Here is a 12,269-nt window from a genome sequence, read left to right as displayed (position 1 = left end):
CAAACAACAACCAAAAAAACCCCAATGTTTTCAAGAACAGGCAGAAATATCATTCTAATCTTGATTCAAGTCTTGTAAAGTCACCAACAAGAATGAGCTTAAATAAATCAGCAGCAAAGAATAGTGTTTAAAGAAAATTGGCCTTGGGCTCAATTCTTGGCTCTGCCACTCATTAACTAACTATAGGATCTTGGGTAAGTTACTTAACTTAAGATAATTTATGTAAAGTGTTTAAGAGATCCATCGCAGGTTTTAAGAGCTAAAAAAATGGTTACTGATTAATTAAGTAATTGTTATATAGATCAATAACAACAAAGATAGTCTTGTAACAATTTCAAATCTTCCTTTCAATTCAAGTTGTCAAAATTCCTTCTTATCTGGCTATGACAGACCTATCCCAGATGTCCGAAATCTTCACTAACCTATGGCTACTACCCATTGCTACTACCAAAGGCAGTTTCTGAAAATTTGGAAAAACCTAACAAAACACAAAACAAAACAGGAGGCCACTTGAGTAAACCAAAACAAAAAAATCCACTTTGAAACAGTGAATTCATTCAAGTCAGAATAACTAGCTGTCTTAGAAACCAAGACAAAGTAAAACGGCAAGAGAAAAAAAACACTCAAGTACTCTTAAAACTCTTATCTCTAGTTAAATGAGTTAGTTTGATAATTTTAAGCCTAAACAAATTTTAAATAACATCATTATTGTCTGCATTAGCCAACAATAACCAGAACCAATGACATATGCCTCATTAAAATAACTTTCTTTACCACTTTCAATAATAATTTCATTATTGCTAGGCTATTTTTTTAGTATAAAGTCCCAACAACTTCTTAGTTTCTCCTTTCCCATGCATTCCAACAAGTGGTAAATTAGTTCTTCATCATGTGTTTAGGCTTCCTGTTGAGAAACATAATTAAAAGTAAGCAAGCAACAATTCCACTTGGTACTAAGATTTTGTCAAATCCTCCAAAGAAGCCGAGCCTGGTTTCTCAAAGCCAGATGAGAGTTCCCTAAGGATAACTTGGGGCTGCTCAACTTGATGATGGCCATTCAGTAGATGGCACTCTTCCCTTTGAGCCCAAATTAAACAAGCTCAAAGAAACACATTCTGTGACATTCAGGTGTGATATAAAGCAGGGATTCTCTCTTCAAAGTACTTAACTGATAAGTCACAATCCCTCCAGATACATCCATCAAAAATTGATGGTCCAACCAGATACTTTTAAAGAGCCCAAGGAAGTTCAGATTATAAAACATCAAACACAACATAAAATCACCTAACTCAAGTGATTACCAAGTAATCAGCTTCTCATAGACTTTACTATCAAGCAGATATATTATTCTTATTCAGGCATAAAATGTTCCTTTCCTGTTATACTCTATTATAGGGGTGACAGCCTTTCAGTGGCTGGTAACCAGGTACTTGTCTATCTATTGAATCTTTCATTAGGGTATTTAACAATAACAAAGTGTTAAGACAACTACGATTTTGTCGCCAACATTCACTAAGACCAATGAAAGATGCATTATTCTCATATTACTTTCAACATTTTTTTGGTTAAAAATAATTCTTGACATCCACTTAAGAATTAAACATCCTAATATAAAATTATTATAGATATAATTTTGCAAAAAAAAAGTGTGTAAAGCAATATGGATTTCATTAAGGATATATATTTTACTTTAATATATAATGGATTCCAACTAATACATGATGAATAAGGTTTCTTACACTTCTGTTTCGGAGATGTTCTTGAAATTTAAAAAGTAGACAGTTGGGAGATGCAAGGAAATCCTTTCAGTGTAGCCTCCAGGTGAAAGCCAAACTTTTCAACAATGATAGGAATCACCTTAAAAATTTCACCTTTCTCTAGGAGAGAAAAAACTCAGTCCTGACAATAAAAGTCACAAGTGGAAGGTTAAGAGGAAAACTGTTTTAAAGTTTAAAAGAACACAAAAAACAAAGTTGGGTTTGGGGATAAGGAATGAGACCAATATATCAACTTCACTGACAATCTCTTTCACCTTTCCACTTCTCATCCCATGCACTTAAGCTCATTCACAACCCCACTTGAGCTCTGACCATCACCCTTCCTCAACCACTTCCTTAGATATTAAAAGGCTGACCTTATAGAATCTTCTAATGTATTAATAAGACAAATGACATTAGAAGTGACAATGCAGCTAACAGTTGCTGGCTCTAATTTCTGAAGGATTACAAGTAGAGCATACTTAAAGAGTCCCTGGGGAGGCTTTGATCCCAAAATATACTCCTTTAGGACATACCACATAAGCCTAATCACCTTCTCCATGAGGATACAGAGTAAACCCATCTTTTTGCTATGGCATTTAGCCAGTCCAGCAGAACAGAAGATGACAGGATGAGAAACCGTATGGAAAAGGAAAAGGAAAACGTTGTCCCTGCACAGGACGAGCTGAGCCATGTGGAAGAATCTCATGGGCACACCACTGATGGTGACAAATTAAAGGCATCTACCAAGTCCCCAAGATTCTGAGAAACCCAGCACTTCTCTAGGCTTATTCCTTTCTAAATTGTTGGAATTCCAGTTCCCCTAGCAGGCAACCAACAACAGCCCTGGGAGCTGAAGAAAATGGGCCCTGAACTCACACCTGCACTGTCCTTTCTCTCTCACACCTAAGCGGGTGAGCACTTCCTTGGTGGGAAATGAGGGAGTAAAAATAACAATAATAAATTTAAAGGGGTTATAAGAGTTAGCAAAAAGAATAATTTCATGTATGTTACTTGGAGTTAGGTTTTCATCTTGTTTAATCCATTGCTTGCCTTAATGTCTACTTGCCTTAAAGCACATCGTAAGTATTAAAATGTTTTAATTCTGTTTTATTAATATAAACAGTACACTTCTTGAGATATCAATTTTAAGAGCATTATGTCATTACTGCCCTTACGTTTCTAAAAAGCGTTTTTTCCCCTGGCTAGCAGGTTGTGGCAAAGTTTTATCCTATGGAAATCAAGTACCTACTACAGAAAAGTTTCATAGTCTGAGGTTCAAACTGTAGCCTTGTTTGAGGAGGTAGCAATCTTAAACTCTAGTTAATGTACTGCCTATACATCAATATCCTCAGGTCCAGTTTCGGGCAATTTGAAACAAAGAAGTTTCAAAGTTCATCTTATATCAGGAAGTCTTACCATTTCCAATTAAGCTTTAACTAAAGCTAATGTTAAAAAAAAAAAAAAAGGAAATATAAAGTATATGGTGGTGATGTGGATCAGTCTGACAGCAGGTAAAAGCTAAATATAGGTCTAAACTCATTATAAAGATATAACTATATATCGAAGCCTATGTATCTTTTACAATAACAATTCGGCTTAGTCTACACTATCTTCCTAAGAAAATTTACTAGAATGGTATGCCTTTTAACATCGAAAATGGGTTCCATCCATTTTATACCTTTTGGTGATCGGCCTACTTTTTGGGTTATGCTAGACATCACTGATATCCACATTTATTCTTTAAGGTTTCTAAGATACTCTTCATGAAACTGCTCCTTCAGTGTAGGTAGTAATGTCCTAGAAACCTGAAAGAGATTATTAATGCAGCTTTTCAAAAATACCCAACAAAAATAGTTTAAGGAAATAAGAGACTGATTCTTATCTATGCTATTATCTAAGGCTTTACAGTAAGATACACAGTACTTTCTTAAAGTTAAAATATATTTTCAATTGTGGAATAATTTTGAACACTATTTTGAGACTCGTTCATATGTAAAAGATCGACATTATTAAAATACACATGAAATAAACAAAATATCCACAACCTTTTTTTCCTCCAACACTTTCAGTTAATTTTCAGTTAGAGTTCTTGTTCTATGCATAATGTTGGTACTCAAATATTGATTGCATGAATGCCAGGTGAATAATTTTTAACTTTACCTAAAAGGAAGAGTATATCCCCCAAGTAGTATGGTTACATGCATGTATCCATAACTAGCTACTGCTAGGAAAAAAAATTATTAAGTTCATCCAATTATTATATAAAAGGAACACATAATGGATAAGACTTTTTTTTTCAAGATATAGTCAATGAAAAGACTTCTAACCTGTGTGATTTAGAGAGGATTCTTAATATATACAACCCATTACAGTAAACAGTTGAGATTGTTTTGGCTTTTGGCCAAGAGAATTTAGTCTCTGGCAGAACCCAAAGACCTCATAACAATCTGATCTATAAATACTCTGGCATGGACCTCAAGATAAAATGATAAAGCATCAACATAAAAGACATGAAATAAAGTATTAGGGCACTCATCTTGAATCTCAATGACAATACACTGCTCAATTAGTTTCAAACAGGCTATGTTTAAAAGAAAGAATAGCAATCTTGATTAGACATTTAAAATTTTTCTATTCAAACTCTACAAACTTAATATTTCCAAATAAATAATAGCACTGAATATTAATGATAGCCAAAATTAGTGTTTATTTAATGTGAGACAGGTTAGTAACTTGTCTTTGATAGACCTTCCTTGAGCTTTCTTGAGCTTTTTAAATTCAATGCATGCTTGTTTATAAAGATTTTTTTCTTTACATTACACCTAACTAAACTTTCAACAAAGGACTTACCAGCTCTCTACAATAATCCTAAACATTACTTAAAATGGCTCCCAATTTAGGTTATAATTAATTTGCTTGACCTATCAACTATGCTGGTAATGCAGCAATACAATTTTTTGAGGAATGTAACTGACAAAGTATAAGCCACAAGTTATATCTTTTCACTTAAGGCTAATTTTAGGAAGCGACTCAGGTGGAATTTAGAACAAATTTACGTTAAAATCTATCTTAGGTGGATATGGGATTGGTAATCAGGAAGTCAGGTCCTCTGATTTAATGCAGAACCTGAACGTCTCCTACAGGCATGAGTGCCCGCTGGGCCATTTGGAGCCCTATATACCTCACGAGCTTAAAAATCAAAAGACTTTGATATCTTTAGTAATTAAATAAATACTCTAACCCAAATTCTAGTCTCTTAGCTAAACACGTGTTGTGTGAATCAAAGGAGAATCCTCTTCTAAATCAAATAATGATTCTTAATGATTAATCACCTTCAGATTTAAACACAACCTGCTGGTGGTATTAATACAGGATAGTGTGGCTAAACTAAACACACATGCACACCTGTAGTCCTGGGAATACTGTGGAGATCTTTCATTGATTTGCAACTGTTACCACGCATGGAATGGCAACAGGACCCCCTGGGCTTATTCTCCAGACTCTGGGTTCAGAACCAGCCTGTTCCCCCTAGTAGCTGCACACCCTGGGTAAAACACTTAACCTCTCTGTGTCTGTTTCATCATTGGGTTGTTGTAAGGATTAAGGAAATTAAATCATGTAAAACTCTGTGCCTGGCACAGAGGTAGAGCAAATAAATATTGGCTGTTACAAATATTTGCTAAGTCTTCAATTGTTGAGTAGCATGATAAAACCACCTTCAAAAAAGTGTCATTTTATATACTGATGATAATAAACACATAAAGCACTTCATACCAGTCTATTTTCTAAGCACTTTAGGTTAAGCTAAGGTTCTGATATCGTTCCACAACATTCTACAAACTCAGTTTGTTCAGAATTGGGTTTCTATACTTTTATGTGATTTCTTTCCTCAATAGATATGCTTTTTATACCCTGATGACATGCTTAAATGTTGCCCAGTACTGCTAACAAACTGCTTTCAGATAGGAGACATTGAACAGCTAACAACCTGGATAGGCTTAGGTGTGACAGAAACACTCATATATGATAGGCCTACTATAAGAAGCCTTACAACTTCAGAAGTTGGGCCTCACCCCATACCTAGGTTTTCGGATTGTGTATTAGAGGTGGGCTAGTGCTACGTCCTCTTAGCTTCAAAAGACATTCTGGTTTAACAAGACCAAATCCACACTTTAAACATCATTGAGCAGAACTCACATTCACCCCACTATAACATTCCTGAAAAGAGGGGTTGGAAATAGCAAAGTGTAAAATATAATTTTCTTGTTTTTCAAAACATAAATTTAAATTCTGAAAATAGAATCCTTCTATCATGAAAAATATCTCCCAGATATATGATCACTTATGTCATATGTCTAATGATTACCAAACATTTCCTGATATCATACATGTAAAAAGTTACAAAATATTGAATGCCTCATAACCATCTCAAGAAGTATTAAATTATGTTTTAACATTCAAAATAGACATGTCACTTTTTTTTCTTCAAAAGCAACTACTACCAATATGCCAGCACTTGAGGACAATGGAAAGATGAAAAGTTAATAGCAAAAGTGGCCTTTTTTTTTTTCTGGTCCTCCCTCTGCAAAGTTAATAATCTGCTCAATTTAAGCAAAGAAAAATGAGTTACAAGGGTAATTACAATGAAATTGAGACTTAGATATAAAAACTATACATATGCTCCAAAAGTAACTTAACCCTATAAGTGTGATAGTCCCATACATAATTACACAAAATTTTTAATAGTAAAGCATCTTAATATTCAAATGACAAATTATGCCATACTCTTATTTCATTCCCATTAATAACACCCTCATTAGAAGTCTTCTAAAGCCAAAATTAGGATGCACTAGACATGACGTATAAGTATTCGATTCCAAGAAAAGCAAGCATTTCATTCTGCTAAATCTAAAATGTATAATTTAACGGAATCGTGCACACACATTTATGTAGCTGGTTCCAATCTCCAGAATCTTATCCAGTCCTTCACCAAACTTGCACATAATCCTCATGTAAAGAAAGCCTCTTGGTTAAATTCCACTTTTCTCCATACCACTCCAACAGGTCAGCTGCTACAGCGTATGTGCCAAAGACATTAGTGGGTTTACTTAGACTCCCATCTTAACCGGGCACCTACTTGCAATTAAATCTCTGCAACAAAAAAGTTCACCTGAGGCCATTCTTGCCATTGTAATAGAGGCCTAGCTTATTCTACCTGTCTCTGTGGTCTTTCCTCAGCTTAATAGCATACCTCCAAAGAAGCTGGACGTGCCCAAACACCAGTAAACTGGACCTGCTGCCAATTCTTCTTGTCACCCGGGGCAGGAAGCTCAACCTAACGTGTATACGTTTGTAGGGGTGGGGTGTGTGAGTGTGCGTGTGTGTGTATGTATGTGTGTGTGCGCGCGCGTGTGTGTATGTTGGGGGATGGGGACGCGGATTACAGGAGAAAGGCGGTCGAACACTTTAAACTTGTAACTTAAAGTTTTTTCAATAAGAAAAGCAAAACAAACCAACTCTCCCTCCCTTACCCTCACCTTTCCCAAGCGCGGGAACCTCCCACCCTGCTGCAGCGCACCTTCAGAGTTGAAGGTCCCCGGGTCACCGAAGCTTCAGCTAGCTCTGGATTTTTAGAACTCCTCGTCCTCCTAGGGGAAATCAGAGGACGCCCAAGAGAATCGGGCCCACCCCGAGGAGCACCGAGACCCTGCCGCGCAGGTCCACTCCCCTTGGGCCAGCCCGAAGCTCCCATTCCAAACCCTTCAGGGGAGAGGGGGGTCACCTGAGGCCGCAGGGGCAGCCAATTAGAAGTCCCCTCGGCCCCGCGAGCCAGCGTGCGACCTACCCCCGCTCGAGCCCCTGGCAGGGTCCCTGTACCCCAGCCCGCGCGGGAGCCAGCCATCCTCGCCGGGAGGAGGAGCTGAACGACGGCGCCTTCTCTCCCCTCAGGATTACCTCGCAGCGCGCGGCCGGCTTTGTGCTCCCCTCCCTCCTTCTCCGTGGCCGCCGGGGCTGCAGCGGCCGCCCGATCCGCCGCCGCCGCTTCTTAAGCGCCGCAGGGCTCCAGATGGGAGGGCAGAAAAAGGGGAGGGCAGAAGAGGAGGGGGCGTGAGGAGGGAGGGACCTGGGCTCCCAGCTCTGTGTAGCAGGCAGCGGCGACACCTAGGTCGCCGAAGCCTCTCGCTCTCGCTGTCCGTTGTTAAAAATATAATTTAAACCCCTCTCCTTCCTCTCCCTCCCCTCTCTCTCTGGCGACCGTTACGGGCTGACGGCTCGCGTTCTGGCGGGACTGGCCGAGCGCCCCTTGAGCGTCCCATGGCCCCGCCCCCTAGTCCCCGCCTCTAGGCCCCCAGTCGCCCCTGGCTCCGCCCCCTACGAGTCCGCCGCTCGCAGCCCCCGAGCGCCCCTGGTCCCGCCCCTCGGGCCCCTGCATGTCCTGGCCCCGCCTCTCAGAATCTAAGGACGTCCCTGGCCACGCCTCCCCAAGGCCCCGCCCCTCGCGGCTCTTCGCGCCCCTCTAGAGCCTTGGCCGCGATTTTTGCTGCCCCCTCCCCGCGTGCCCGCAGCATGTTTGGGAAGCACTAGTCTCGGGGGCCTACAAACCTGGCCCCGGCGAGGCCTTGGCGCAGGGCAGCTGCCTGGCACCTCTTCAACATGCTCTTCCGGCTATGCGGGTCCGATCTGCGGCGTCCCCTGAGGGTCGGAAGGGGAAACGACCCCGACGGAAACCCTTTCACAAGGGGGAGGATGGACGCCTCGGAAATGTCGTCTCCCCCAACCTGAGCGAGAGCGCCCCAATTCCCGAGGCTGAGCTGCCTCTTTCGGAGTTATCCTCTGCCACCCACACTGATTGCTGAGCCTTTAGGAGTAGGTCACTGCTGCCGTTCAACCTTCGCACGCCCCCCATAAGAGAGGCTTGGATTTTTTTACTCCACACAGTTGCCAGTTGGGGGCCTCCTCTCCTTTACTCAGCACCGCAAAGGGGCTCTCTCAGTTCTGCTACACTTTGACCCGTCAGGGGTCTTCACCCGAACTTTTCCCCTGACCTTGTGACTTTATGAGAGCTGACCTGGAGGGGAAACGTCGAAGCACCGCCAGCCTTCAAAATGAATCCGGGTCCTGGGAAACTTTGCAAGACGCAATTGCAGGGAGGTGGATCTATCCACAGGTGACATTGAGCCGCCCGCCCCCGCCGCCCAGACACGTTTCTTACCCCAACCTATTCTTGAAATAGACCACCCATCCCTCCCGCACGCAAGTCCTCCACCCGCACAAATCCATTCGCAAGCACACCCCTCCGAACGCCATGGTTGTCCACGGTCCCTTGGGTCAACCTCACCCTAACACACACAACAAACTTCATTCCCCACCCTAGCTCCCCCTCCGTTTCCAAGGCACTGGCGACAGTCCATTTCATTTCCTTCCTCCTCTGCAGACTCTTCCCCCTCAAATACTTGACACCCATCCCCTCGTCTTCATCCCCTCCCTCTTCTCTTAAAATGTGCTAATTAAAATGTAGTTTCCTCTTCCCACATATGAAGTGTAGAAAATGAATCTTGTCTTGGCACAAACTGTGATTCATTTATCCTCGTTTTCTCTCTCCACTGGACTAAGGCTACAGAAATTTTTAGTCTACCATCATCTCCCATCTGCTCAAAACCTAACTATGCCTTATGATTTTTTAAATACCCCTAAAGGATCGTGGGGGAAGGCTTTCTGGCTTTGGGGAGAAAATACTTAGAAAATGCTCAGCCTGTCATTTTTATTTGGCATTTAAAAATATCTGCAGTATTTGAGAGAGATACTGGGAGTGGCTGGATGTTTTCTGGCATTTTAAACAGCAAAAAATGAAAAGCTTTGAATGCATCAAGGTTAGCCTTTTTATGAACGGGGGGCGGGGGGAGTATGTTAAGGACACATATTAGACAACGGTCTCCACTATACAGGGCATTTGCCAGTCACAAATCTAGACCCCCTTATCAAAGGGAGACAAATTAACACAATCCATTTTAAGCATGTCTGATGAGCAATCTTTTCCATAATCATTCCCTTTCCCACAGTGTTTGGGCAAAACAGATAAAAAATCTGCTTACCTGCTGAGGATCCAAGGCTTTCTTGTGTCCACGGTAGTAGACGTGTGTCTTCTAGGTGTGGATTCTGCGGCGCTGCACAGAAACCCTCTGCAGCCTCAGACCCGCGGTGGCAGCGACAGCGGCAGCGGCGGCTGTGGCGGCGGCAGCAGCAGCAGCAGCAGCCAGAAGCAGCAGCAACAGCAGCAGCAGCTTCTCCCAATGCTGAGTAGTAAAGTGTGTGACTTAGTAGAGACTCCACAATTAGCATGAGACGCTTGCTTATAAGAGAGGAGGCGGAATCTTTCTTAAAGGAATGGGTTTTGTTTTTCCTCTCCACTATTGCTTCATAAGAAGCAGAAAGGGTGGAAGCAGGGAGTGTTCTTGGACTGAGTAAAGCATTACAGCTGTGGGAGGTCAAAGTTAAAATTAACTAAGCGATGGAGGGAAACCGATTTAGTGGGAGTCAATGAAATGCTGGAAGCACTAGTTTTAAAGAGCTCTGCTAAATTCAAACATTGGGTCCATGGAAAAAATAAAGCCTTGAAAGTGATCACTAGTTTGTGTTAATATTTAATTTTCGATCATTGCACCTAAATGATAACTAGATAAAGGGAGATCATTTAGTATTTAATACAAGAATGTGAAAATAATAAAATAAAATTCATTTATGTGACTGGAAGCAATGGAGTCAACTCCTACTAACACTTATAAGCACACCTGGAATTTCGGTATCAGTTAGAAAATACATTATAGACAGAGGCCAACCTGTACTCATGTTATACAAATCACAAATCATTTATAGAAAAACCAAAAAAAAATCTAAAATAATTTTAGAAACTAATAGCAGAGTGCTATGGTATATCAGTGGCAGTTCAGAGGTCAGCAAAATTAAGAAACTCATAAGCAGATTAACTTACTTTAAATGCATGTGAATCTTCTATTAAGACTATTAAAATGTGACTTTAAATTTTAACTTTAAATTTTATTTTTAACGATGTTCTTTGACTTAAGCACTGAACATGTGTAATTTTTTTTTGTTCATAGGTTAATGTAGAGGTTTGATTTCAAAATATGAATAGAGAAAAATATGGAAAATATTCTGCAATTTGTTTACTTTGCAGTCTTTTAACCACCTGTGTGATCTCGAGCAAGTTAGTTAATTTTTTGTTCCATAGTTCTCTATTTTGTAAAATGAGAACATTGAATTGAAATTTTATTTTAGCTTTCCAAAATACTATGATTTTGTGATATTTATACATTTACGTTATCGCAGTTTAACGCATGTATATCTCACTCTAAATTACTTTTCCTGAAAACTTGGATTAAAAATAAATCTTTATTTTAAATATATAACCAGAGCTTGTTGTGTACCACTATTCAGGATTTTGCAAAATGATTATTTTTATAAAGTGAATAAACTTTATTTTACCTGACTGATCATTTTGTACCCCAACTATGAGCAATTTTCCTGAAGCAGGACCCTACTATATTGCTAAGGATATTGATTGACTGGAATTCATAATGTGTGTTTAATAGCAACAAAAAGTATTTTAAAACTAGAGCATCACTAGAAGGTAGAGTTGAAACAGAGTTTAGAGCTCACCAACTCCAACCTTGTAATTTCCCAAGTGGAAACATTGAAAACCCAGAGACCCGAAATGGTGCCAAAGTTAGAGACAGAGGTAGGGTTAACTCTAAGTCTCCACTTTTCACATACATACTATTTCAGATACCCACATTAGGGCCTGAGCAGGACCTGTCACAACCACAACAAAAAAATGTAATTTCACTCAATGACACTATTTGTGTACATGTAGTATAAACTAAAGAAATATATCAAACAAGCACTTATAATGTGTGAAAATTAGCGTAAATTTTGCCTTTGGTTTTGGAGGTGTTTATGCTAGAAAGAAAGAAATTTGTTTACGGAAGTGTTCAAAAAAAAAAAAAAGAAAAAGCGACCTCCAAGGAAACTTAGAACGTTCATTAGCAGATTTTGCTTATGTTCCACTAGAATGACAGGACCTTCAACTCTTGTCAGTTTCTTTATGCCCATTGGAGCTTCTGCTCCCTTTTGTCTGTATCTTCAAGCGTGCCTGCCAAGAGAAAAAGTTCATTTTGGAGCCATGAGGAGAAACTACTGTAGAGAATTAACCCTGGCCTTCAGAGATGCTATTTGGAAGTTGCTTTTTAGGCGAGGTACTAACCTTTTCCCCTAAAGCTGGGTCTGGTATTCCTGATAAGGTACCTGGCACTAATGTAAGCCCACTCTCCCTAGTTTCAAGTGGGGTGTTACAGGTAAAGTCTGTGTTATATTAGATGACATAGCAAATTTGGTATTTTGTAGACCTGGAAGGACAATTTATCACCTTAATTTTGTTTTTTTAAAGATGCCTCCTACAGGAAGAGAATTTAAGGAAATTAGTTGCCTAGTTTC

The 12,269-nt window shown here is 40.1% G+C and overlaps 1 protein-coding gene across 5 annotated transcripts in view; it reads right to left on the bottom strand.

Moving 5' to 3' along the window:
- The window catches only part of ADD3 (adducin 3), a 111,862-nt gene extending 101,716 nt beyond the window's left edge, over positions 1 to 10,146 (bottom strand). The window contains exons 1-2 of one of the 5 annotated variants that reach the window (XM_016145700.2): positions 7,716 to 8,021; positions 7,339 to 7,408 (exon numbers count right to left, since the gene is read on the bottom strand). The gene's annotated coding sequence lies outside the window, so the exon portion shown is untranslated. Of the gene's footprint in view, positions 1 to 7,338; positions 7,534 to 7,715; positions 8,022 to 9,853 lie in introns of those variants that run through there. The other 4 variants (XM_016145696.2, XM_016145702.2, XM_016145698.2 and 1 more) reach the window with 4 other exon arrangements.
- Between the last annotated feature and the right edge of the window lie 2,123 nt (positions 10,147 to 12,269).

Source organism: Rousettus aegyptiacus, unplaced genomic scaffold (genome assembly GCF_014176215.1).
Source record: "Rousettus aegyptiacus isolate mRouAeg1 unplaced genomic scaffold, mRouAeg1.p scaffold_m13_p_6, whole genome shotgun sequence".
In the NCBI taxonomy this organism is placed as follows: domain Eukaryota; kingdom Metazoa; phylum Chordata; class Mammalia; order Chiroptera; family Pteropodidae; genus Rousettus; species Rousettus aegyptiacus.
This window is presented reverse-complemented; position numbering and strand designations above follow the sequence as displayed.